Source organism: Staurois parvus, unplaced genomic scaffold (assembly GCF_062004578.1).
Source record: "Staurois parvus isolate SC_StPar_1 unplaced genomic scaffold, SC_StPar_1.0 ptg000371l, whole genome shotgun sequence".
In the NCBI taxonomy this organism is placed as follows: Eukaryota; Metazoa; Chordata; class Amphibia; order Anura; family Ranidae; genus Staurois; species Staurois parvus.
Genome location: NW_028318167.1, coordinates 207549 through 234864, shown reverse-complemented (window position 1 = coordinate 234864; position 27316 = coordinate 207549).

Here is a 27316-nt window from a genome sequence, read left to right as displayed (position 1 = left end):
CCCCCCTTAATCTCCTCTTCTCAAGAGAGAATAAATTTAGTTTCTCTAATCTTTCCTCATAGCTGATCTCCTCCATGCCTTGTATCAGTTTAGTTGCCCTTCTCTGTAGTTTCTCAAGTTCCCCAATGTTCTTTTTGTGAATTGATGCCCAAAACTGAGCTGCATATTCCAGATGAGGTATTATTAATGATTTGTACAGGGGTAATATGATATCTCTCTCTCTGGAGTCTATACCTCTTTTAATACAAAAGAGGATTTTGCTCGCTTTAGAAGCCTTAGCTTGGCATTGTATGCCATTATTAAGCTTGTGATCTACCAGAACCCCCAGATCTTTCTCCACCATTGATTCCCCCAGTTGTACTCCCCCCTAGTATGTATGATGCATGCATATTCTTAGCCCCCAAGTGCATAACCTTACATTTATCAACATTAAATCTCATTTGCCACATAGTTGCCCAATTAAACAGTGCATTGAGGTTGGCTTGTAAGTTGAAGACATCCTGTAAGGAAGTTATTCCACTGCACAGCTTGGTGTCATCTGCAAAGACTGAAATTGGATTTTTAATCTCAGACCCTATATTGTTTATAAATATATTAAAAAGAAAGGGTCCCAACACTGAACCCTGGGGTACACCACTGATGACCCCAGACCATTCAGAGTATGAATCATTAACCACTACTCTCTGAATACGATCTTTTAGCTAGTTCTCTATCCATTTACATATGGATTTTTCCAAGCCCGTAGACTTTACCTTACAAATTAGCTGTGTGTGGGGAACTGTGTCAAATGCTTTTGCAAAATCCAAGTATACCACGTCCTCCGCCACCCCTCTGTCCAAGGTTTTGCTCACCTCCTCATAAAAAGAAATCAGATTTGTTTGACAACTTCTGTCCTTCAGGAATGCATGCTGTCTGTTGCTTAAAATATTTTTTTCCAGCAAGTACTCATCTATGTGGTCTTTTATTAAACTCTCCAGTATCTTCCCAACTATAGAAGTTAAACTAACAGGTCTGTTATTACTAGGTAAATATTTTGACGTCCTTTTAAATATTGGCACCACATTGGCCTTACGCCAATCCAGTGGTACTATGCCAGTCATTAAAGAGTCCCTAAAAATTAGAAACAATGGCTTTGAAATGACAGAGCTCAATTCTTTAAGGACCCGTGGTTGTATGCCATCTGGTCCAGGTGCTTTATTCACCTTTATTCTGTTTAAATATTTTTGGATCATATCAATTGTGAGCCAATGTGGATTATCTGGAACTGTGCCAATACCATGCCCATTATGGACAAGAGCTCCCCCATGCTCCTTTGTATATACAGAGCTGAAGAAGGTATTAAATAAATTTGCCTTCTCTTTGTCCCCAGTCACCCACTCTAGATTATTTTGTAAAGGGCCTGCATGCTCAGACTGAACCTTTTTACTATTAATATATTTGAAGAATTTTTGGGGGTTGGTCCTGCTATCTTTTGCAATCTGTCGTTCGTTTTAAATTTTTGCAGCCTTTATTTCCTTTTTGCATATTCTGTTATATTCTTTGTAATGTTTAAATGATGATAGTGTTCCTTCATTATTATATTGAATAAAAGCTCTTTTCTTATTATCTATAGCCTTTTTAACTTTGGCCGTTAGCCACATAGGTTTGATTTTTAGCCTTTTAAACTTGTTGCCCATAGGAATATATTTTGCAGTGTGTTCACATACAGTCTTTTTGAAGAACTCCCATTTCTGTGTTGTGTTCATCAATGCCAATATTCCCTCCTAGTCTAAGTCTTGGAGAGCAGCTCTCAGCCTTGGAAAATTAGCTCTCTTGAAATGTAGCGGTTTTATTTTTCCCGTATGTGCTTGATGTTTACAGCTAACAATAAATGAAATCATGTTATGGTCACTGCTACCCAGATGTTCTTTTATATGGACATTCGTAATAAGCTCTGCATGGTTTTGGATTATCAGGTCCAGCGGAGAATCATTCCTAGTAGGGGCCTCTATGAACTGTACCATAAAATTTTCCTGTAGTAGGTTTAAAATTTTTTGCCCTTTAACTGTTCCTGCAGTACCATTACTCCAGTCAATTTCTGGGTAGTTAAAATCCCCCATTGTTATCACTGTCCCAGTCCTTGCAGCCCTTTTGATCTGTGCAAGGAGCTGAGTTTCCACCTCTTCATTAACACTAGGAGGCTTATAACAAACTCCAATGATTACCTTTGTAGTACACACCCCCATGTGCAGTTCCACCCTTAATACTTCAGCCTCATCACACTCTCCATCAACTAGGTCCTCTTTCACACTCGCTCTGAGATCACTTCTCACATAGAGACATAAACCACCACCTTTCCTATTTACTCTGTCTCTCTGAAAGAGAACATAGCCAGGAATATTAATGGCCCAGTCATGTGAAGAATGAAGCAAAGATTCAGCAATACCAATTAAATCATAGCTCTCTTCATGCAATAAAGCTTCCAACTCACCTATTTTGCTTGGCAGACTTCTGGCATTGGTGAACAAACACTTTAATCAATTGACACCTTGTTCAAATGTATTTTGCATATTTTTTTATTTTCATACAAATGGTACCAATTCCACTGGTTGTTTGTAACATGGAAACCTTCTTATCATCTGCCATAGCCTTCCCCCCATCTATCCCCATTCCACCCACCAATAAGTACTGACCCCTGTCTGATCTGTCTACCCCATTATAATCTAATTCTCCCTCCCCCCTCGATCCTAGTTTAAATACTCCTCCAGCCTTCCCATAAACCTCTCCCACAGCAGACCCCCTTCCATTTAGGTGCAGACCATCTCTAGCATATAGGTTGCACCCCAATGAAAAGCCAGCCCAGTGCTCTAGAAACACAAATCCTTCCCTCATACACCAGGCCTTCAGCCATGCATTGAGTTCTCTAATCTCCCCCTGTCTTTCCTGAGTTGCGCATGGCACAGGTAATATATCAGAGAATATCACCTTGGTGGTCCTTCCCTTCAACTTGCAACCTAGTTCTTTAAATTGATTCTTAAGGATCCTCCACCTTCCATGTATTCTGTCATTGGTTCCAACATTATTCAAGACAGCTGGGTCATGCCCAGCCCCTCCCATAATTTATCAACCCGCATGCCGAACCCTGGTACCAGGCAGACAGCAAACCATTCGGTTGAGGCGATCCTGGCTACAATTATTCTATCAGTCCTTCTGATCATTGAATCCCCTACTACCACCAGCTGTCTAGGCCTTCCTGCACTACCCTCACCGCCCCTCCCAGATGGTCTGCCCTCCCAGCTGTTAGGGATAGCAGGGACATCCAAGGCTGCCACCCCTGAGCTTGCCACCCCCACATCTTCACCCAACTTGGCTGTCTGGCTGTGTTTGGAGTTCATGGTTCCTGCTGGTGATTCATTGAAGCTGTGTCCATTCACCTATGAGAATATCCATCTGCATCTATTGACCTGACCTGGCTTTATTCTCATGCTAAATTTGGCCTTTGTATTGATGGTCAAACTATATGGTGAGAGCACATTCTTTGAAGGAGTAGGTGAAGGTCTCCTGATATTGTCACGCATCTTTCGATGAATTTTGGATTTATTATTTGACACAAACTTGATTTTGGATTTTGGACTTTGCTCTGTATGACATACAGTATTGCACATGCTTTATATATATATATATATATATATATATATATATAATATATATATATATATAAATATTGTCATTACACTGTGCACACTATTTATTTCATACAGTTAGCCCTGCACTCCTCCCAGAGCACATTACTCTGACACATTACTCTGAAGACTGCTTAATCACTTTGAGAGAGAACAGTTTGAATGACTTTAGTGCTTCTGCACTGAATGTTTAGAAAGATTGCTCTACAATACCTGCTGCAATAGGGTGAGTAAAAGCATTGTTGAAAACTCATTTACTGCTTCCTTGATGTGTATTTACTTTTCTATGTCTATAGCCTTGTCATAGGCTCAATTTAAAGCATATCTAAATCTGAGACACAAAATGTCTTATATTACAGCTTACCAATCTTTGGATGTGGCTAAATTAGTGGTTTTTCAAGTTTTTTTCCTTTTTTACCTGGTGATCTTACCAATAACATACTTCCTGTCCTAGAGTGACAATACTCACCATACTGCTCTATGAAGGAATAGCGTTTTTACCATGAGACAAGACTACAGATTATGTCCCCCTCTTTTCTTCCTTATAACATAAAGGAGAGGGGTTCAGTAGTTTACAGTGATAGCTGTCAACAATGAAACTGATAACAGTGCAGCACAGGCGGAGAGCAAATGAAGTTAGTAACTGAAAAAATATGATGGTATATTAAACAGACCGATGAAAGGATATGAGCCTAGTGATACAGAGCTAGGTGGTAACTACCAACATCTCTAAATAGTGCATAGAAAAACCTAAAAGGTATGTGGAAATCCCCTTGGGATCTAAAAGACCAATTGTCAAGTTTCATTCATGTAAAGATTTTTGGCCAAAAGGCCAATAAAATCTGATAATGGTTCAACAAAAATTACACATGTGATACAAAGAATTAAATATTCAACATATACCCTTACAGGATACACATACACCGATATACAAAGATATCACTTGATTGATAGCTGTGTGGTCTTCCGATAACTCCCAACATGTTTCGGAACGAAGTTCCTTCTTCAGGGGAACAAATAGGTATAGTGATGCTGTGATACAACAGCTAAAACATCAATAATATGCACAGAAAGAGTATTTGAAAATAAAAGCGTACATAGGTATATGTTCCAAAAATGCAAAAACAAATTAGGCAGAGTGCTTCTCTAATCCTTGGGTGAGATAAACATGCCCACCGCTCAGGTGCAGCAAAATTGGCATGCATCATGGGATTCTCTGGCATGCCAGTGCGCGGTATCACCACGCACAGAGGTGTGTGATGCTGTCATGTGTCACCACGTCACCGGCATGCATATGTCAGTCATCACGCCGAGACGTGGCATGATTGAGGTGGGGGGACATAGGACGATGTCACAGGGGCGTGACTGAGGCCCCACAGCCACAATGACTGACAGGAAAAATAGTCCCTCCCAACCATGCAAAATGTGACAGGGAGGGACCCTTGTGTGCAGGGTAGCGAGGGACAAACCTGTGGACACACCAGCACAACACTCCCCAGCACTGAAGCGGGCACCTATTGGAGTAGTAGAACAAAAAAGAAAGGGGCATGGAACATATGATGTTACCATAGAATCAGAGATTGTTGTAAAAACATACAACTAGCACATAAGATGTTCCTAACACAGGAAATACAAGTATGATATACATAATAGTATGAGTACATAACATAGCAGTACCCCACATGATTTACATGCCAGAAATGTCTAGCTATACATAGCTCACTAACTAATATGTACAAATACCCAAGCAAAATTCAAGGTAAAAATAAACACTTCACATGTTAAGTTCACATCCTCCTGAACTAAATCCTTCTAGATAGGGTTTGAAATTAAAGGCCTCATTGAGGCCAGGGGTGTAGTTGCATTAAGTGAAAAAATCCATCTTAGTTCCTGTTGAAGGAGGAATATATTGAATTCCCCTCCCCTGGATCCTATCCAGTGCTAAAAACCATACAGTCAGGGTAGAGGCTTTATGGACAAAAGCAGCATGGCGGACTAATGGAAAGTCAGGGTCCTTTTTGCGTATAGTGGCTAGATGTCGGTACATACGTCTCCAGGACTGCAATTTGGTTTTCCCAACATAAAAACACCTGCATTTGCAAGTGAGGAGGTATATATGAGGAGGATAATGGCCTGAGATCCTTGATTCTTGTACAAAGAGCTAAAAGAGAAAAAATACCAACAATACTTTTGTCGATAGATGCTGAAAAGGCCTTTGATAGGGTTAATTGGGGATTTATGTTTGATACATTAGAAACATTAGGAATAGGGCCTAAGATGATGAACTGGATAAAAGGATTGTATAATAACCCATCAGCGGCAGTTAAGGTCAACTGATCTCTCTCTCAGTTCTTTAGGATGCATAATGGCACTAGATAGGAATGTCCCCTTTCTCCTCTATTGTTTGTCTTGTTGTTGGAACCACTCTTAGAGAGGGTAAGGAAAAGTGTAGATATAAGGGAGATAAAATTAGGAAAAATAGAGCATAAAGTCGCCGCCTATGCAGATGATATGTTGTTTTACATCATTAACCCTAGAATAACGTTGCCTAACTTAATTAAAGTATTAAAACAGTATGGGGAGATAACAAACTTAAAAATAAACCCTGTTAAATCTGAAGTTTTAAATATAAATCTCTAAGTGGCAGAGAAGACTGGTCTACAAAAAGAATTCCCTTTTACTTGGAAGAGAAATTAAATACGATATCTTGGAGTAAAATTAACTACCTCATTAAAAAGCTTATATCAAGTAAATTACATCCCTTTAATAAATGAAATTAAGGAAGAATTAAGAAGACATTTAAAAGGAGGAGTATCGTGGATCAGACGAATAAACCTGGTTAAGATGGTGATACTTCCAAAAATTCTGTATAAATTCCACATGCTCCGATTTCTCTTCCAGGGTCCTTTTTTGGAATAATTAAAAAAATGATTACTAAGTTACTGGGCAAACAAGAAACCAAGAATCAGCTAGGAGGTGTTGAGCAAAGCAAAAGGAAATGGAGGTTTGGGATTACCTAATATGAAGATTTATTACACAGAAGTAATATTATCACGAGTAGTAGATTGGACATTTTATTCACAAGGGAAGAGTTGGGTAAATATGGAAGGGATATTAAGTAAAGCTCAGTTAGAAAAAAGTATATGGATGCCACATAGGTTTCGCACATTGGATGTAGATATTAGTTCACTGACTAGGATAATCTTGGGCACGTGGGACAGAGTACACAAACAAAAAAAAATAGAAATTTAATTCACTGATGAAACCACTTGTGGGAATGTATTTTTTTCCCCCAGGGAAGGATAAAATTAGTGGGAATTGGATAAAAGACAAGAATGCACATTTGAAAGATATTATACAGGATTGGAAATTGCATACACTTCAAAATTTAAAAAAGGAAAAAAACTTGTTTGTCACGATAGATGAATGGAGGTATTACCAGCTAAACCATGTCATTGTGAGCCTTCCATAACCATTGAGGACAATGGAGGATATGTATCCATTTGAAAAATTATTAAGTGGAAGTTTGACTCCAAAACATGTTACTTCAAGGATATAAAAGATCCTTGTGGATACGGGAGGAGTAGACCCCCCAGGGTTTCTAGGGAAATCGGAGAAGGAACTGGGAGTAAACATGAAACCACAGCAAAGGAATATTGTTCTCAAATTAACACATAAGGTGATAAATAGGCATACAGTAGAAATGAATTATAAATGTATAGCCAGATGGTATATAACACCAAGTGTAGCCCATAAACAGCAAGTAGAAATCTCCCCATTGTGTTGGAGAGGATGTAGAGAAGGAGGCACAATGGCACACATTTGGTGGAGTTGTCCGAAAATACAGAATTATTGGAGGGAAATAACCCAACTTATTCAGGAAATTTGTGAGGTAACTTTTCAGAGAGACCTGTGGAAGTGCTTATTTTATTATTTTGAGCCCCCATCAGAATTATACAAAAACAGAGTATTGTATCATTTAATTCGTGCAGCAAAGGGTCTAATTCCCAAGTATTGGCAAGATTGAAGCACCAAAAATCGGAGACTGGATAGATAGAGCGGAGGGTATCTTTAGAATGGAGGAATTGTACCATATGGAAGAGGACAAAATGGAAAAATTTAAGAAAACATGGTATAGATGGATGAAATTTAAAACGTCGGAAATATATATACAATTGATCAGGGTAAAGGGGGAATCTAGAAACTGTAAGTGTGCTAAGGTGGTAAACACGAGAAAGAGATGTAATTGATACAGATAGATAGGTATGAGAGAAGGACTAGATTGGGCGTGGAGGGGGGGAGGGACTGGGGAAATGCTGGGGGAAAATGGATTATATATTAAATATTTTTATAATGGATGTTTTCTAGTTTTTTCTTTGTTTCTATAATAATCAAATAAAAATTTAAATAAAAAAAAAGAGGAGGTATATTACCCCTGGAGTTTTGCAGTTGATATAGTGTTTTGGATTAAAGTAGTTCAGTTGGGGAGTCTGATGTAAGGCCTTAAGTCCATAAATTGGCAGTATTAATGTACAGTCAGGACTCGTTTTGGATGTGTACGTCCAAAAAGGTGACGTCAGATGTACTGTATGACATAGTGAAATGTAAGTTGAAGTTATTACAGAATAATGCTTAGTGAGCTGCCACACTTCACCCAGTTGCTCCAATCCAAAGATAGCCTGACAGTCTAATAGAGATTGCTGCAACCAGTCATAAAGTGCACTCTTACACACCTAACGTAAACAACTTACAACCTTTGTGGTGTGCTATACCTTTAACTACATAAATATCAAACTAAGTACAAATAAACCATCAAAAAACGTATATGTCCATTCTTAAATGATATGAATGTCCATAAATTGTGTAAACTTTCATATATTAGTGCTGTGTCATTCAATCCAACAAATGTGCTCCTTTAGGTGAAAAACTTGTTCACCTTGTAATCAGACCTACAACTCAATATAGGTCCAGTGCGCTGTGTTAATAACAATGATACTATTTCAAAAAGACTCTTCCATCCAGGATCTGCTTACTGGCTCCAAAATGTGAGAGTATGCTCCAAAAAAATAAAAAAAAACATATTTCATAGTGCAACACTGTATTAACCAATTTGTTACAACTAAATTAATGCTCTCACATGTGGTCTTTTAAAATCATGCCCTTCAAATCCTCCTGTGTTTTAAATAGTGTACATTTTAACACATCACTGGCAAATGTGCTCAACAGCCCATCACCCCTCAATGCAATGCAGGCTCACCTTCTCATTTGACCCATGTGAGTGCATTAATTGAGTTTAGTGTAACAAAGTGGCGAACTCCTGGCAACTATATGTGGGCATTGGCCCTACTTTCTGCTCTTTCTTTGGGTTGTTTTTACCAGTATTGGATATGGTTATACCAACACACATATCGATTGTAAGTGTACATTTTATGGAGCATATGCATATATGGATCTGTTGTTTTTGCATCTTTTGAACATATACCTATGTACGCTCTTATTTTCAAATACTCTTTCTCTGTATGTTCTTGATGTTTTATCTATTGTATCACAGAATCGCTATACCTATTTGTTCACATGTGTAATTGTTGAACCATTATCAGGTTTTATTGACCTTTTGGCCAAAAATCTTTACATGAATTAAAATTGACAATTGGTCTTTTAGATACTTTTTCTACTTTTTTTGCCTTTAAAGTCCCAAGGGGACTTCCACGTACCTTTTAAGTTTTTCTATATATTAAACAGACCAAAAGGGATCACAAAGTGAAGTTCATTGCTAGGGTTTACATACACTTTCAGAAATAAATTGAGGATTAAGTGTTAGGGGAGGTTACGTGTTTTTTAGGGATCAGGTTAAATTTTAGGAATTGGCAGAGGAAAGATTTATAGGTTGTAGCCTAGGTGTAAGTTAATTTAAGACAGCGGTCAGAGTGTTTAGGTGGACATTCTTTTCACACATGTTATTGCATCAAAAGCCCAAATGAAAAACTACCAGATGCTTGGTGCCACAAAATAAAAACATTAATCTGAAACCAGAGTTCAACCAAGAATCTGCTTGGGGCATCATCAAAACCATAGTTTATAAAGAAGCAATTAACACCTATTAGGAATGTAAGTTAGTTTGTTCTTAAACCAAGAATCTCAAATTAAATTCAATTCAACTTAATTTAAGCATTTTATTTAATAAATCCTATGAGCTTTTCATTGATCTTTACCTTGTCTTTTTATTTGGAACTATTTCAATTCGTAAGTCTGGTTGATGTCACAATTTTAAGTTTGGAGTTTCTAGTAATGACAAAAATAAAACGTAAATGTTTGCTAGTGGTTTTTGGCAACTCCCCAGGGTTATAGCTTTATAAGACAGACATATAGATAAAGTAAACTGTTGAGATAAGATGCTATTGATAATTTGCTCAGCCTTCTGTCAAAATAACTTTAAAGAGATATGTTTATATGACCGTTTAATACTACAGCCTCTAAAGGCCCATTCATACAATGTGCAACAATGCATATTGTTGCATTTTTTTAATGTAGACAAAATACGCAGACATAAAAAGTCTATTATTTTGATGAAGAACCCTTCCCACCAATGAATTGCATTGCAGTACACTGAAAATACAAATGCTACCTTTTTGGTGCTTAGACCTGCTGTTTTACTAATCAAGTCATTTGAAACGGCTCTTTAAATAATATCATATGAAATGCATGTCAAAGCATGTTAATACAATAAAAGTTAAGGCATACATCCTAGTGTGAAAGGATCATAAAGTAATCAGAAAGTTAATAAGGAAATTGATTATGTTCTTGTGAGGACGTGTAATTCCACATGCATAAATGATTTATACAATATTTTGCTAGAAATTATGTTTCATGAAATTTTGCTAGCATGTAAAAAATTATTTAATGAATTAGTGTAAAGCTAGATTAATAAATAATCTTCATATTAAGTTAATATCTCTGATTGTACTAAAACCAGGATTAAAATTTCCAAAGCAACAGTCTTGCTACAAAATTATCAGTAGCTGCTCTGACCAATCATTTTGGTAATATGTTAAGCTTCTGAACTGTCTGCCAAATTTGGAAAAAACTGAAAGGAAGCTGCTGTCAACACTTTTTGTTGCATTTAACTAGTTCACTAGTCTGCATCTGCCTAGGAGGGCTTTACAGCAGAGCTATACCCTCCAACCTTTTTTAGCCAAGGAAGCCACCATCTTAGCCTCTGTTTGATCTGCACCTGCCATGGTGCCACAAATATGACCAGTTATGATACCAGCCATTTCATGAAAGTTTGGTTAGGATTACAAGCAAATGTGACAGTTAGCTTTCCCAGCATGTCTTGAATGAAACTTTTTTGAAACCGTAAAATCAACGGATTTAGTTCCGCTTTAAGATCATCAAAACTCAATAGCCTGCAGTGAAGTCTGCAGGTTTGGCCCTCTCACGAAGGTGAACGGAAACTGAGAGTGAGACCTGAGACTTCTATTTTCTGAAAACTGTCATCTGTTATTGGTTAAGTAAATTATATTTTTCATTTTTTTTGTGTGAATGTGTGTGATTGAACTGGTAATATGTTGAGAGACTTGCATGAATAATCAGCTTCCTTAGGGACATTGCAAATGAATATAAGATGAACAGTGACAGGCAATTTGTAGAGTTCTTCAATATCTGATCATTCAATTCTTAGATCAAGTACCATAACACTACAATGGTGTCAGAGAGGTGGGACTGTGTGTATTCTAATGGAAAAAGAATGGCAGGATTTAACTTTCTCAGTGCAACTAGTGAAGTAATAACCGATTAATGAATTGTAATGTTTTTGAGAGCATAGGCACGCTCAGACTTATAGGTTAAATTGGTCACATCTCCACTTGGGAGACAGAATAGAATGCAGATGTCTTCATGCAAGGGAATGAAGCCTGCAGCTAGAAGTTGAGTGGGATATGTGAGTTAGAGTTCAAATATATATATAATATTTGGAATGACAGTGTTGTCTTGTGTAATTGAGATGTGGCTATTAGGCATTATCTTAACTACATAACTAACAAAACCAATAGAAATGTCAGGATATACAAATATAATAAAAATATTTTAAGAAAACAGCTTGTAACAATTTGTAAAGCTTACGAAGCTGAGTATCATTACGACATCTCTTACTGCCATCAGAGAGAGAGGGTCTAGAAACAGACAGAATGTAGTGTATGCAAGTGCCTGGGAATCTTAACATGCAAGAATTTAAATTATTAGTTGGGGTTTTCAAATTATAATAAAATCATCTAATTTACTATGAATAAACAACAGGAGTGGCAGGCTTATGGTGGTGATTTAGTAATAGATGGAAAAATGAATGATAGGCACACAAACTAAAGTTGATGATCTGGGAAAGTTTGATAGAAAGCATGATGTGCAAAAGCCATGGTATAGTTAAATGGACATTTTTATTCCCACAGGGGGGGTGTGACTGTGGTAAACTGTTTTTAAAGAGATTTTACAGTATACTCTGCTGAAAATGCTTATTTTAATCTGTTATAGGAGCTTATAAAACTATAAGCTCCCCAGGGGCAGACTGACAACTCATGGGGCCCCCAGGCAATAGGGGATCATGGGGCCCCTGTGTCCTTGCCCAAACTCAAAAAAGCCTATGAAAAAGGTACCAGGGGCATCTCATGGGGCCCCCTACTGACCTTGAGCCCTCGGGCAGTGCCCGAGTTTCCAAATGGTCAGTCTGCCCCTGAAGCTCCCCCACTATGCATATTACTACAGGAACCCCCAGCTCTGTGGAACATTAATAGAAGCCAATCTCCCACTGCCCAGTCCACAAATGATGCCAGGCTCCACCCCTGATGTGCTGGTGTGCAGCGCCACCCTTTCACGCAGTGTGGGATGACGTCACTCATGGATAAATCGCTGACATGCAACAAACACTGCTCATGTATCTATTAATATGTACCTTTGGAGATAACAGTTTCTGTTTTTGCCCACTTTAAGAGCCGATATTTATATTTGTACCTGTTTAATTTATAAGGCTTTTTGGTACCATATTCTAGAGTCTATCCGGTTTGACACCCTAAAAGCTTTGGAGAGAACCCTACATACGGTTTTGTGCTCATCTACACTATATTGCCAAAAGCACTGGGACGCCTGCCTTTACACGCACATGAACTTTAATGGCATCCCAGTCTGAGTCAGTAGGGTTCAATATTGAGTTGGCCCACCCTTTGCAGCTATAACAGCTTCAACTCATCTGGGAAGGCTGTCCACAAGGTTCAGGAGTGTGTCTATGGGAATGTTTGACCATTCTTACAGAAGTGCATTTGTGGGGTCAGGCACTGACGTCGGATGAGAAGGTCTGGCTTGCAGTCTCCGCTCTAATTCATCCAAAAGGTATTCTATCAGATTGAGGTCAGGACGTTGTGCAGGCCAGTCAGGTTTCTTGACCCCAAACTCGCTCATCCATGTCTTTATGGACCTTGCTTTATGCACTGGTGCGCAGTCATGTTAAAAAAGGAATGGCCATCCCCAAACTGTTCCCACAAAGTTGGGAGCATGAAATTATCCAAAATGTCTTGGCATGGTGATGCCTTAAGAGTTCCCTTCACTTGAATTAAGGGGCCAAGCCCAACCCCTGAAAAACACCCCCCTCCCACCATAATCCCCTCTCCATCAAACTTTACACTTGGCACAATGCAGTCAGGCAAATACCGTTCTCCTGGCAACCTCTAAACCCAGACATGTCCATCGGATTGCCAGACAGAGAAGCATGATTAGTCACTCCAGAGAACACATCTTCACTGCTCCAGTGTTGGCGTGCTTTACACCACTGCATCTGACACTTTGCAGTACACTTGGTGATGTAAGGCTTGGATGCAGCTGTTTGGCCATGGAAACCCATTCCATGAAGCTCTCTACACACTGTTGTGCTAATCTGAAGGTCACTTGAAGTTTGGAAGCCTTTAGCTTCTGATTCTGCAGACAGTTTGCGACTTCTGTGCACTGTACACTTCAGCATGCTCTGACCCTGGTCTGTAATTTTACATAGTCTTCCACTTCATGGCTGAGTTGCTGTTGTTCCCAGTTACTTCCACTTTGTTATAATACCACTAACAGTTGACCATGGAATGTTTAGTAGCAAGGAGATTTCACGGATGGACTTTTTACACAGGTAGCAACCTATCACAGTACCATGCTTGAATTCACTGAGCTCCTGAGAGCGACACATTCTTTCACAAGTGTTTGTCGAAGCAGTCTGCATGCCTAGGTGCTTGATTTTATAAACTTGTGGCCATGGAGGTTATTGGAACACCAGAATCCAATGATTTGGAGGGGTGTCCAAATACTTTTGGTAATATAGTGTACATATGGGAAGTAGCATCTGTGAAGACATTTATGCACTAATAACCACAATGGTGGGTGTTTTATATGTTCACCTTGCAATGTGTAACAATAATCAGTATTTTCTGCCCATTTTGGACTTAGTGTCTATTTGGAGGGGCCCTGGGTGATCGGTAACTACTGAAATGAGGACTGAGGAGTAGCAGCAAACCTGACTATGTTTTTAAGTATTATGTTGTTTCAATATTTTGATGGTGTGAGTATTGTATACTCATATTCATACAAATATGGCACATGGATGTGTTATGATTGTAGCATTTATGTTCTAAACAAAAGTATTTTTATTTTTATAGATTATATCACCATTCTGCATGTCGGGAATTTTTGTTACAAAATAAAGATTCATGCAAACCTTTTTAATTTATGGATTGATGCCATTAAAGTCCCACAGAAGTGGGGGTTCTTTGTAGCAATATGCATAGTATTTTAGGGATCTAGGCTTGTATCAGGAATACCTCACTTTTTTCTTTACTTATAAGCTCCCCCTCAGACGATCTGTCAGAGAATTCATGTATTGTGAGTCCATTATGGAGATTTAACATAAGATCCAGGAGAGCCAAAAACTAACGAAACATCACTCACCAGCCACCATGCATGCATGTGGCCAATATCTTATCTTTTTTCGTGCAGCACTCTCCTTGATTCAGGTATGGTAGCCATGTTTTCTTTATGTAAACTAACACAATATGAGAATTAACAATAAAGAATATTGCACAGCTATCACCTGTTTTAAAAGTAACAGGTTTGCATACATAAACAATTCTAGAAATGTAAACTAAAGAAAGTAAGATCCTTGGCTAACATCAACAAAATCAACAGAACTCATCAGGGGCGGACTGACCATTTGGAAACTCAGGTGCTGTCTGAGGACCCAGGGTCAGTAGGGGACCCCATGAGATGCCCTTGGTACCTTTTTAATAGGCTTTGTTGAGTTTGGGCAAGGACACAGGGGCCCCATGATCCCCTATTGCCCGGGGGCCTCATGAGTTGTCAGTCTACTCCTGGTGCTCATCATACCAGCCATCTATGAAAGCTGCCCAACACGCCATAAGATAGACTGTGAAATATAACACAATGAATGTAACAGGTAGTCAATAGGATCATAAATAAACACAGTCTGAGAACACATAAGTGTATGGGTAGCCCAAAACTAATTAGGAAAATACTGATCTAACTAAGCATGTAATGCTGCTTGGTGATCTGGAGGGGGAGCTCCATCTAATTCAAATATAGGAAAGAAAAGACACAGCGCAAAACCTGTATAGTGTAGTAAATCAAATCCAGAAAATGTATTACAAACCATAAGAAATGCACTCACAGGGGTTAAAGTAACATATGGATGTGGAATACTGCTGGGTCATTGCACAGTGAGGAAGCCAACAATCTCTGATATGGAAACCCATACCTGGGCTGAAACCAGAGATAACCAGGACGTGCAGCCACAAGACAAGGATCCATCCTCCTCTGACATCACCCTCAGACATGCGCAATAAGACATATTTCAAGGTATCCTACACCTTCTTCATCTTAACTCTAGAGTTACCCTAGGGAATATCCCTAGAGTTAGTCTGAGGAAGAGGTGAGATATCTTGAAATGTGTCCTATTAAGCATGTTTGAGGGTGATGCCAGAGAAGGGTGGATCCTGAGATAATGATCACATGTCCTGGCTTGGCAACGGTTCTAACCAACTTGCAGTTATGCTGGTGCTCTGCTATCACTTTTTAGTTCCTTTCGGTACCACACTTGCAGTGGGGCAGCTTTTGGTTGTCTATGGCAGCATTTCTCTACCAAGGTGCCCTGGCACCCTAGGGTGCCTTGAGGTTTCTTCAGGGGTGCCTTGGCAAAATGTCTAAATATTGCCCAAAACTTGTATAAAAGCCAGAGGGTGGAACAAGCCTGCCTTTTATTTACACAAAGCCACAGTTTTTCATTGTGCACCATTATGACCTTCCAGCCACCGGCGTCCTGACAACCAATGATATCATCAGTTAATAAGGAGGACGTCATGCGTCTGCACAGCATTCTAGTTTGACCCTCCCCTGCCCCTCTCCATCAGTGCTGGGGTCACATTAGCTCAGTGATGGAGAGGAATTGAGGGAAAAGAGAAACACTGGAATACTAGTCAGTACTGAATACTAGTCAGTGTACAAAAGTGTATTTGCTTTGGAAGAATAAATCACCTCTAATGTTGGGTGTCCTACATGTGTGGATGTTGCTGCGTTATATAAAACTATTAGAAACGTTTTTCACATTTTAGAATGGGGTGCCCTATTAAAATTATGGACAGTCTTAAGGCACCCCATTTTAGAATGCGGTGCCTCAAGTATGTCCATAATTTTAAAGGGTGCCTTGACTGAAAATAGGTTGAGAAACACTAGTCTACGGTATTGTGGAATTAGGTTTTTAGCATCATATAACAGGTATCTTCTTAATTGACATGTTACAATGGAATAGAGACATGCTTGGGTGAAGGATTAAATCTTCAAAGAAGAGAGTTAGAAACATGCACACCTCTGTAATGCACACTGTGATGGAGATCAGAAATATTATTTTATTTTTGTGTTGTTTTGTTGAATGCAACAAGTGTGACAAGCAGTCAACTTGTCTGCTTAATTAAATCTATGAGTTCCTGTGCCCCACAGGGGGTGGGAGATGAGTTTGATCTCAGCAGGAGGCACAGACAGCATGGTATCCTGCAGCTGGAAAAAGCCAGACCTGTAGGCACCAGGTGCTTGAGGTTTGGTTGAACTGAAGGGACAATATAATATACCTATGCTGGCAGAAAGGGACAGAACATTCAGAGCTTAATTCAGTGATAGAGGAGCTCATGGCTGCAGGTCTCGCGAGAAGATGGCATTGAACTGCTGACATACATAGTTCTGTATGGGCAGTGCTTTGCTTTCTGAACTGCTGGGACTTGTAGTTCTCCATTGTCTGTGTGGCTTTCTTATACTGTGACTTTCCTCTACCCTCTGCTTTCATGTCAGCTGTTGTCTGTATGGTCTTGGAACTGGGGCCAGGACACAAAGCCCTCCGAGGACCTGTGATGAGTTGGTAATAGACCTCTGCCCTCTGGTCCTCTTTCTTCATGCCACTCTGCCTAGACTTCCTCTGCTGAGGCCACTGTTAGCTGGTGAGTCCCTGAATTACTTCCCCATGCAGTCACCAAAGATCCATTATCTCCTGCGCTCAAAGACTCAGATCAAACAGGCGTTAGTGACGAGCAGCGTGTTGTGTGTTCATCCGCTGGTGATCAGAGGTTGTGCAGCTCTATCATGAAGCTTGGGAAGCTTAATAAAACTGTAGAGGAAGATGAAAGAAAGAGCGCACAAACCTTGCGCATTACCTCAATAAATAGTGACTAATTTTATTAATAAGGAAATATACTCACAAAGTGATGGTAAAACAGGCATAAGTAACCATAATCCAAACAGCGTTACAGGTAAATCGAATTCAATTTCGATTTACCTGTGTGGATTATGGTTACTTATGCCTGTTATACCATCACTTTGTGAGTATATTTTCTTATTAATAATATTAGTCACTATTTATTGAGGTAATGCGCAAGGTTTGTGCGCTCTTTCTTTACTTCCCCATGCTCCAGGACTTTGCTGTACAAGTTTGTGGCCTGCTACTCACTGGGCCCAGATTTTTGCTCTTTGGCTCTGGACTAAACTCTGCTGTGCTAGAGTGCCACCCTGCGCCAAGCACCCTGTTTTGCTGGACCCCTGTGCATTCCTGCTGTGTGCCCAGTTACTTGTGCGGATTAACTCTTTGCCTGCCAAAACTCTGCCATCTCTGCTGTGTACCCAGCCGATGCTACTGACTTAACCCTTTGTCTGTTAGAGTTCTGCTATCCCTTCTTTGTGTCCAGCCTGTGTTACAGACTTAATCCTTTGTCTGTTGGAATTCTGCCATCCCTGTTGTGTGCCAACCCTGTGCTGAGGATATAACCCTTTGTCTGCTGGAGTTCTGCAATTCCTGCTGTGTGCCAATCCTGTGGATTTAACCCTTTATCTGCTGGAGTCCGGCCATCCCTGTAGTGTGTTCAGCCCTGTGTTATGGCTTTAACTCTTTGCCCGCCAGCACACTGCTATCTCTGCTTTGAGTCCAGCCTGTGTTACGGACTTAACCCTTTGTCTGCTGGAGTCTTGCCATCCCTGTAGTATGTTCAGCCCTGTGTTACGGATTTAACTCCTTGCCTGCCAGAACTCTGTTATCCCTGCTGTGTGCCAGCCCCGTCTTGTAGACTTAGTCCTTTGCCTACCAGAACTTGCTATCCCTGCTTTTCAATAAAAGCCTTGTGTGTACTTCTGCTCTCCGTGTGTGTTCTCTTCCACCCACACCTCTGTCACACACACATATCACATATAAAGAGATGATAGAATAGAGTGTGTTGTTCTAATATTTAGAACCACAAAATCTTTATACTCATATTACACAAACTAATAGTTCACAAATAAAGATTTTATCTACTTTGCAAAAATGTAAGTATAAAGTGCCAGTAGCACCAATCAGAATGAAACAAACTGATAAGAATACATCACCTTATTATAATGTTATTGCTTTTATTGCCCTTACTGCATCTAGTGATATGGAAGTGAAACAGTTAAATCTTCAAAAGAGAAGAACTTGCTAGTTTTAAGTAAAGGAATGATGGTTACAAAGTCCACAACAGCTCACCAATAATGGAATTAAGTGTTGGGAGCACACCTATTGAGGATACTATGTCATGCAGTGTTAATGCAGCATACTGTATGTCATAGAATCGTGGTTCTTTATCAGTCATGACTGCTTAAAAAAACTTGTTTTTTTTCCAGTTGAGATTGTTTAAGAATGGATGCTAGATATATAAGAGGCGTTATCCACATAGCATTCATCCAGGAGACTCAACTGCAGTTAAGTGTTTTATATTCCCATACAGTTCAGTTAATAAATGTGTAACCTTTTGCTTTGTGTCTGACTGTTTTCACACGCTGCTTAAAGGATCAACCACATATCTAGAATTACTGCTTGTATAGTAGATGCTAATATTGAAATGTTTACCTTTAATATCAGGCTCAAACTGCACAAACTAGCCAGAATATACAGTATATTTTTGGCCTGTGCATTAACCATTGTTCATAAGGAGTAAAGCTGGCTACACACTTATACATTTTTTTGTTCAGCCTGAAAAGTAATGAACAGATTCCTCCATCCACTCTATACAGCATGGATTAATAAGTTTTCTCTGTTGCTACAGTATTTCGACCGCTGGCCCCACCAGCTGTCAAAATACCAAACATCGGCTACATCTGACTGGATGCAGCCACTGTTAAGCAGACAAATATCCTCCTGGCTCATTTGATGTTTCAGCCGAAGAATGTCAAGTGGAAGGGTGGCGACAGGGCCATAATGTTGGCATTGGTGTTTCATCAGAAACTGGCCATAACTCACACAGTGTATGGGCAGCTTAACCATACAGTTAGCTGTTCTTATAGTGAAAGTGAACAAAACCACTATCAGTATAAATAGAGCTATTGCAGGATAGGTCTTTTTACATTTGTCTCTGTATCTGTCAGCATTGATACTAAAGCAGATCATACATGGACTGAAATGCAGCCGGTTCAGCAAGGAATAGCCGTGAATTGATCCATGTATGGGCAGGCTAATTGTACTCGACTTGGGTACAATTAGCCTGTTGGACTTTTTGACATTCTGTTACTTCCAGAGGCTATAGCACTGTGCCCCCTACCAGCAAAACACAATGGCACTACAGAAGGCTTTCCCATCAACATTGACTGTGTTGATGGGGGAAATCGAGCGATTTTGTTCCCTTCCACCCATGGTGGAAGGAAAGAAAATCAAGTAATCTATGGGCTACTTTATCTGAGAGCTATCTTCATAATTAATTGCAAGATCAGTTGTAAGCTTGCTGTTGGCTAACTACTGTATATAGTTAAAAGCAGTTAACATTTGGGTCAATATATAATTTTTGTATCTTTCTAATTTTCATGTATGGTATGCTCTGTGCAATTTCCCAGTTTAACCTCTAATACTGACATCTACAACAGTAACTCTGAACAATAAATTTTAAATTATTCTATTTTAATTAGATATATGTAGATATTATATATATATATATATATATATATATATATATATATACTGTATATATAAATGCTTTTATGAACATGCATGACTGCATTCTGTAATTACATTTTTACAGTTTCTTTCCCATACATGTTTTTATGAAGTATTGATGTATGATGTAAAAACAGTTGGACAAAGTCACTGCAAATGGTCAAAGGAGCAAACTCTTTTGCAACCCCTTCAGCATATAGAAATATAATGAAGAGGAGAATCAATAGAGCAGTATCAGGATACGCTTGTGTCTAAATCCAGGAAAGGTATCTAAAGTCTGTTAGAGGCATCAGCACAGAAGAAAAGGACAATTTTTGATACTTTATTGATGTTTTGCATGTTGTTAATGAGCTATTGTTGGAGGTGACAGTTGTGAGCTTGATGTTTGCTCTGATAGACCTCAATAGTGTTTTAGTACTTAGGTTGCTAGCTGAAGGGAGCACTAACTCATCTGCTACTCCAGTACTACCCACTTTTTAAAAGTGGTTGAATCAATTACTCTAGCTAAGAAAGCTGTTTCAAAGTAGTTTTTGAAATTCCAGTTGCTCAAGACCCCATCCTTTTATTTTAGTAGGAGTAGAATTGAAAATTTTATGTTTCTTGTGACTCCAGATGTATTTTTGCATTTAAAGTTAATAGCAAACCCATTTCAAGTGGAACGGCAACAGAAATAGAAAACGTTTGTAATCTCTTACCTTCAGTTATTCTGTAGTCTATTTTTCAGTAATGCATCAGCAGTTGAATAATGACCTTCTAATGCATTCCAGGACTCCCTTGCCCTGATTTCCCATTTATAAGATTGGCAGCCACTATGCTATCTTCTTGCTGCAGCCAGAGGTTAAGTACATGTCCCTTTGTAGTTCTCCTTTAGTGAGACATAATAACTTGGCTTATCACAACAGTAGGTGGACCTGGAAAGCTCAGACTTCTGGTATGTCTTGCCCACCAATAACTACTATAGCTGATTGACAGGCTGAGAGAATCCCAGTATGTCCCACCCACCAATGAAATAAATGGCTGATTGACGGACAGATTGGCAGACTATGCAAAAATACCCACAGTCCCGTAAAACTGGTAATGACAATGTCCCAATGCATCATGCATTGGGTGCTGGTGTGATCCTACTGGCTGAGCATCCCTGCACTTTTCCAGTTAATGTGACAATGTCACAGACTTTTAAAATTACAATTTCTCGTAATAAATGAGTATGAAGAAAAAAACACTGTCGGTCTCTCTGTTATTAAAATGCTATCTTGAAGCATGAATTGTACATTTTTTATTCTTTGAATCTTTTATTGGTATAGGTGCTGTAGAAACAATTCTGGTACAAACTTAAATCAAGTATCATAAAAGTTGTGTGAAAGTGAAGGTCATGAAAGACTTGATGTTTGTTAACTGGGCTGTTTTAACACCCACATTACAAACGTTTATATTAATTGGAATTATGGGTTGTTACAAATAAACAAGTTGGTAATGTTTACAAACATTATTCATAATAAAGTGGAAAGAAAAGTCTACAGAACCACACATAGACATGTGCAAATTTGTTGGTACCCTTACAGGCCATTGAAACAATACTTCATTCCTCCTGAAAAGTGATTAAATTAAATACAGTTGTTGCCCATGGAAAGGGATCCTGTCACTCTCAGAAAAGACTGCCAAGAGGTTGTATTTTTTAACTCCCTCAGAGATGGCATGAAATCTGCAATTTACCCTCAGGGATCCAATAGAGTGGCCAACCAGTAATGTCCCTTTCCTTCATGACCCGAACACTTGGGTACACAGTTATTCTGGAATAAATTAGCTCATTTGGCACAAATTGTCTGCCTCAGTTAGCTCACTCCACCCATGTACAACTCCTAGGGTTAGGAGCCTGCCTCATGTTTTCCTCCACACAGCCAACACCCCAACACTCATCCTCCTCCTCATACTCCTCCTTTACCTGTTGCTTGTTCTGCTTTATTTGGTTTGTGGTCGATCATACAGTATGTCCCTGCTGTTTTCTTTCCAAGGCCTTGGTAAGCAGCTGGCCACACTAATTCCCTTGCTCATAAAATCTCTTGGACAGGAGTCACACTCCTCTACCTGAGAATCTAGAATTTGTAGTAACTATGACCTGAGATTCAGCAGACTTTGCTCATTATGGACATCATCCAACCCTTTATGTTGGTATTTGAAGTTAGCAAACTGTGTGTAGTTTTTTTTTGCATTGCTACATGTTTCCCATGGTAATGCCCAGCCCCCAGTACCTTTTATTTGACAATCCCATGCCCATTTGTCTTGAAAATGGCCAGAACTGAATTTCAAGATTTACGATGGGTTCAGTGAATGGCCGATGAAACAATCCCAGGCCAATTTGCTTATTCCTACTCTTGAGAAATTTTGAGGTGTAAACTCCTGTTCTACAGGACCAGTGAACACAGAAAGAATAAGTGAGTGCTAGAATAGTGTCAACTCTGTCAGCAGCTGTACACCAAAAAGGTACCATATAAGACCTTCAAAAACACTCATTCATGGTCAGTAGCTTTTACTTTCACTCCTTATTGTACGCATATCTTTGAATGGAATAAAATATCCATAAAGATACTGCACTATGTGGGCTTTTTTGTCTTTTTGAGCTCTCTTGGGAGCAAACTACACCCGCAGAGCAAGCTGCATCCATTGTGAGGAGACCCCCATGTGAGCAAGCTGCATCCATTGTGTGGTGACCCCCATATGTGACAGTACCGCCAGGGAGTGAGGGAAATTTGACCAGATCTGACCAGACCTACCTGATGATATCCGATGACCAGTGGTTTTCTACTATTAATGCGCATTTGATTTGTGTATCTGGTGAGTGCTCAATCATATAATCACTTATCACCTGATCCACGGGCCTCACCATTGGACATGCTGAGATCATCTGAGATCTTATCAACACCTCTCTTTTTGTAGACTTATAATTGGGTTCAACACCTTCTAGCACCATTTGCCACCATACAGTGGCTTACGCATTTGCACCTTGTCACTTTATTTACAGTCAGGTCCATAAATATTGGGACATCGACACAATTCTAACATTTTGGCTCTATACACCACCACAATGGATTTGAAATGAAACAAACAAGATGTGCTTTAACTGCAGACTGTCAGCTTTAATTTGAGGGTATTCACATCCAAACCAGTTGAACGGTGTAGGAATTACAACACTTTGCATATGTGCCTCCCACTTCTTAAGGGACCAAAAGTAATGGGACAGAATAATAATCATAAATCAAACTTTCACTTTTTAATACTTGGTTGCAAATCCTTTGCAGTCAATTACAGCCTGAAGTTTGGAACACATAGACATCACCAGACACTGGGTTTCATCCCTGGTGATGCTCTGCCAGGCCTCTACTGCAACTGTCTTCAGTTCCTGCTTGTTCTTGGGGCATTTTCCCTTCAGTTTTATCTTCAACAAGTGAAATGCATGCTCAATCGGATTCATGTCAGGTGATTGACTTGGCCATTGCATAACATTCCACTTCTTTCCCTTAAAAAAACTCTTTGGTTGCTTTTGCAGTATGCTTTGTGTCATTGTCCGTCTGCACTGTGAAGCGGCGTCCAATGAGTTCTGAAGTATTTGGCTGAATATGAGCAGATAATATTGCCCGAAACACTTCAGAATTCATCCTGCTGCTTTTGTCAGCAGTCACATCATCAATAAATACAAGAGAACCAGTTCCATTGGCAGCCATACATGCCCACGTCATGACACTACCACCACCATGCTTCACTGATGAGGTGGTATGCTTAGGATCATGAGCAGTTCCTTTCCTTCTCCATACTCTTCTCTTCCCATCACTCTGGTACAAGTTGATCTTGGTCTCATCTGTCCATCGGATGTTGTTCCAGAACTGTGAAGGCTTTTTTAGATGTCGTTTGGCAAACTCTAATCTGGCCTTCCTGTTTTTGAGGCTCACCAATGGTTTACATCTTGTGGTGAACCCTCTGTATTCACTCTGGTGAAGTCTTCTCTTGATTGTTGACTTTCACACACATACACCTACCTCCTGGAGAGTGTTCTTGATCTGGCCAACTGTTGTGAAGGGTGTTTTCTTCACCAGGAAAAGAATTCTTCGGTCATCCACCACAGTTGTTTTCCGTGGTCTTCCGGGTCTTTTGGTGTTGCTGAGCTCACCGGTGCGTTCCTTCTTTTTAAGAATGTTCCAAACAGTTGTTTTGGCCACGCCTAATGTTTTTACTATCTCTCTGATGGGTTTGTTTTGTTTTTTCAGCCTAATGATGGCTTGCTTCACTGATAGTGACAGCTCTTTGGATCTCATCTTGAGAGTTGACAGCAACAGATTCCAAAAGCAAATAGCACACTTGAAATGAACTCTGGACCTTTTATCTGCTCATTGTAATTGGGATAATGAGGGAATAACACACACCTGGCCATGGAACAGCTGAGAAGCCAATTGTCCCATTACTTTTGGTCCCTTAACAAGTGGGAGGAACATATGCAAACTGTTGTAATTCCTACACCGTTCACCTGATTTGGATGCAAATGCCCTCAAATGAAAGCTGACAGTCTGCAGTTAAAGCACATCTTCATTTCATTTCAAATCCATTGTGGTGGTGTATAGAGCCAAAAATGTTAGAATTGTGTCGATGTCCCAATATTTATGGACCTGACTGTATTAATATTTGTACTTTGTTAATATTGTTGATCATATTAGCGCTGCACCCCCTGTCTTTTTATGTTCTACAGGACCATCTGAGTGGACAAGGAGGAAGGCTCCCAGACAACAGTATCATTGTTTGGAGAAAATGTATGTATGCATTGAATAGGATTCTGAAAAAAAACCTGTATATTATGTTCAGGTAACACAGAAAACACAGTGCAAGGACCTTCAGAGTATATATGATGTCCTAATAAAGATTTGACAAAGAGGTAAGACTTCAAAACATGTATTCTTTAAGACTGTGTATGCTCACTGGCACTATGGACTCTGGCAATATGGCCACCTGAGGACTTCCTGTTAGCAGTGATGCACTTCTGGTCCATCATGGTTTAGATATGCTTTTCATCCACTGCACACCGTGGAAACCAGTGTAAGCACTATTTATGATTGCTGCTCTAATGTGGACATCATTTACTCACTGAGGACTTTGTTTTTAACCCCTTGCTGACTCAATAAAGTGTCCATTGGATTTTAAATGAGAGTGGCATCCTGGCACCTTAATTCAACACCACCATCAGAGTTATAACATCCTCCAGGATGCAGCGCAATCCCATCAAATAATTTGACAGTCCTCAGTTCGAAACAATAAAATTGTCCTTCAATATCTAGTAAAGCTGTATTTCCTCTACCACCATGATGTGATTTATTTCTTCCTTCCTCTTTGATCAAGCTCTGTGACACATGCAAAGCCCCAGTGATAATGTGCATTCACCTTGTGCAATGAACTTCAATACAGATCAAGGTCATAACACACTTGTTGCCCCACCTTGGGCATATGTGGAATTAGCTATTCCTCTCGCTCCTTCCTTCTCAGTATTCATCATCCCAGAAACATCACATGCAAATATAGAATGGGACCACAATAATGCTCTCTGAATAATAACAATGTATTAAAAGCTCCTAAAATCCACACTTACATTTAAAACGCTCACACAGTGCTATGTATCTCAGCATGAATAAACATGGTCATAGTGATTAGTACAGCCAGTGTTCTCATACCCACAGCGCGGCTCCAAATCCTGTATGCATTATGCTCCTGTACCAGAGCTTCCTCAGCAGGCTACCTGTTGAGAAAGCTCTGGTAGAGGAGCATAACGCATACAGGATTTGGAGTTGCATATTCAGCAACGCTTTTCTTACTGTTCCATGTTACATGCTGATCAGGTCTGAGTAAGCACCTAGGCAGGAATACACTGACTCCTGGAGCCTCAGACTGCACAGTAAAGGGACTCTTGTGGTCTTTAGGACATAGATTGTATGTCAAGTCACATATAGCTTCAGGTAACCCATCAATCAGGTTATTCACATGGCTCCAGGCTTTTTGATCTTCAACTGAAATAAATGTTCAGGAGGTTATATAAGTCTTGCATGTTCAGGCATGCAGCTCTGTGACTGCATTAAAATGAGCATTCTATTTTATTGGTTTAGTTAAATCACTCCAAAAGGAGATTTCCAGGTCTTCTTCAGTCTTGCAAGCATGGCTTGCTTACTTGCTCTGCTAGGAACATGGCTGTGCTATCTGGCAGGGGTAAATAGATTACAAAAATCGCTCAAATAATGCACATACCTAAGTAATACAAGGCAGTTCACGTATATGCAATTCATCTGAGTATTTAGTTGTTTGCTTGTAGTTCAGCTTTAAGGTATGCTGCAGTCATAAAGTCATGGCATTAATATAAAGTCATACATTTAATAAATCTGTATAGTTAGAATTTTTTCAGTATTGTAATAGTACACGCATTTAAAATGTTTCAGAATTACTGTATAGAGTACCAAGTTTTCTGGGTACCTGAGAGAAGCTTATTGTTTGCTCCATAATCATTCTCCTGCTAACAAATGGTAAAGATAAAAATGTAGCTGGACTAATAGGATATGTGATACTAATATGTGCTGACAAACAAAAGCCCAAAGTTTCATTAAGGGCCAGAGGGATGTCTGTAACGGAGCTCATATTTATTCTGGTGTGATCTAATGAAAGAACAAAGCTGTACAGAAAGCAGTTAGAGGGCGTGTTTTGCTTACACAGTTTATAGATCCCTAGACAGAAGCCCTAAAGAAAGAGATACAAAATTAATAAAAAAAACAGTAAACAAGATAAAAGAAGGTATGTAGATTCAAATAATATATTGTATAACCAGTATGCAAAGTATTTATGCATTTATCTTTTATTATATTATCTGGTTAACTTCATCCTGTTTCCAATGAACTTTTTTTCTGGGGTCATAAAAATCAGGAAGGTTAGGTGGCATAGTTTCTTAATCTGAAACAGACTGAGACCAGGCCTTTTGATTTCTTCTACAATTGCATTTATTTCCCATATTAATCTGGTGACAACATATTTCAAAGCACATTACAGAGCACATGGAGCTATTCACATCATTCCTGACCAGTGAAGAAGATTACAGTTCAATGTTTCTACCACTTTAACACACACC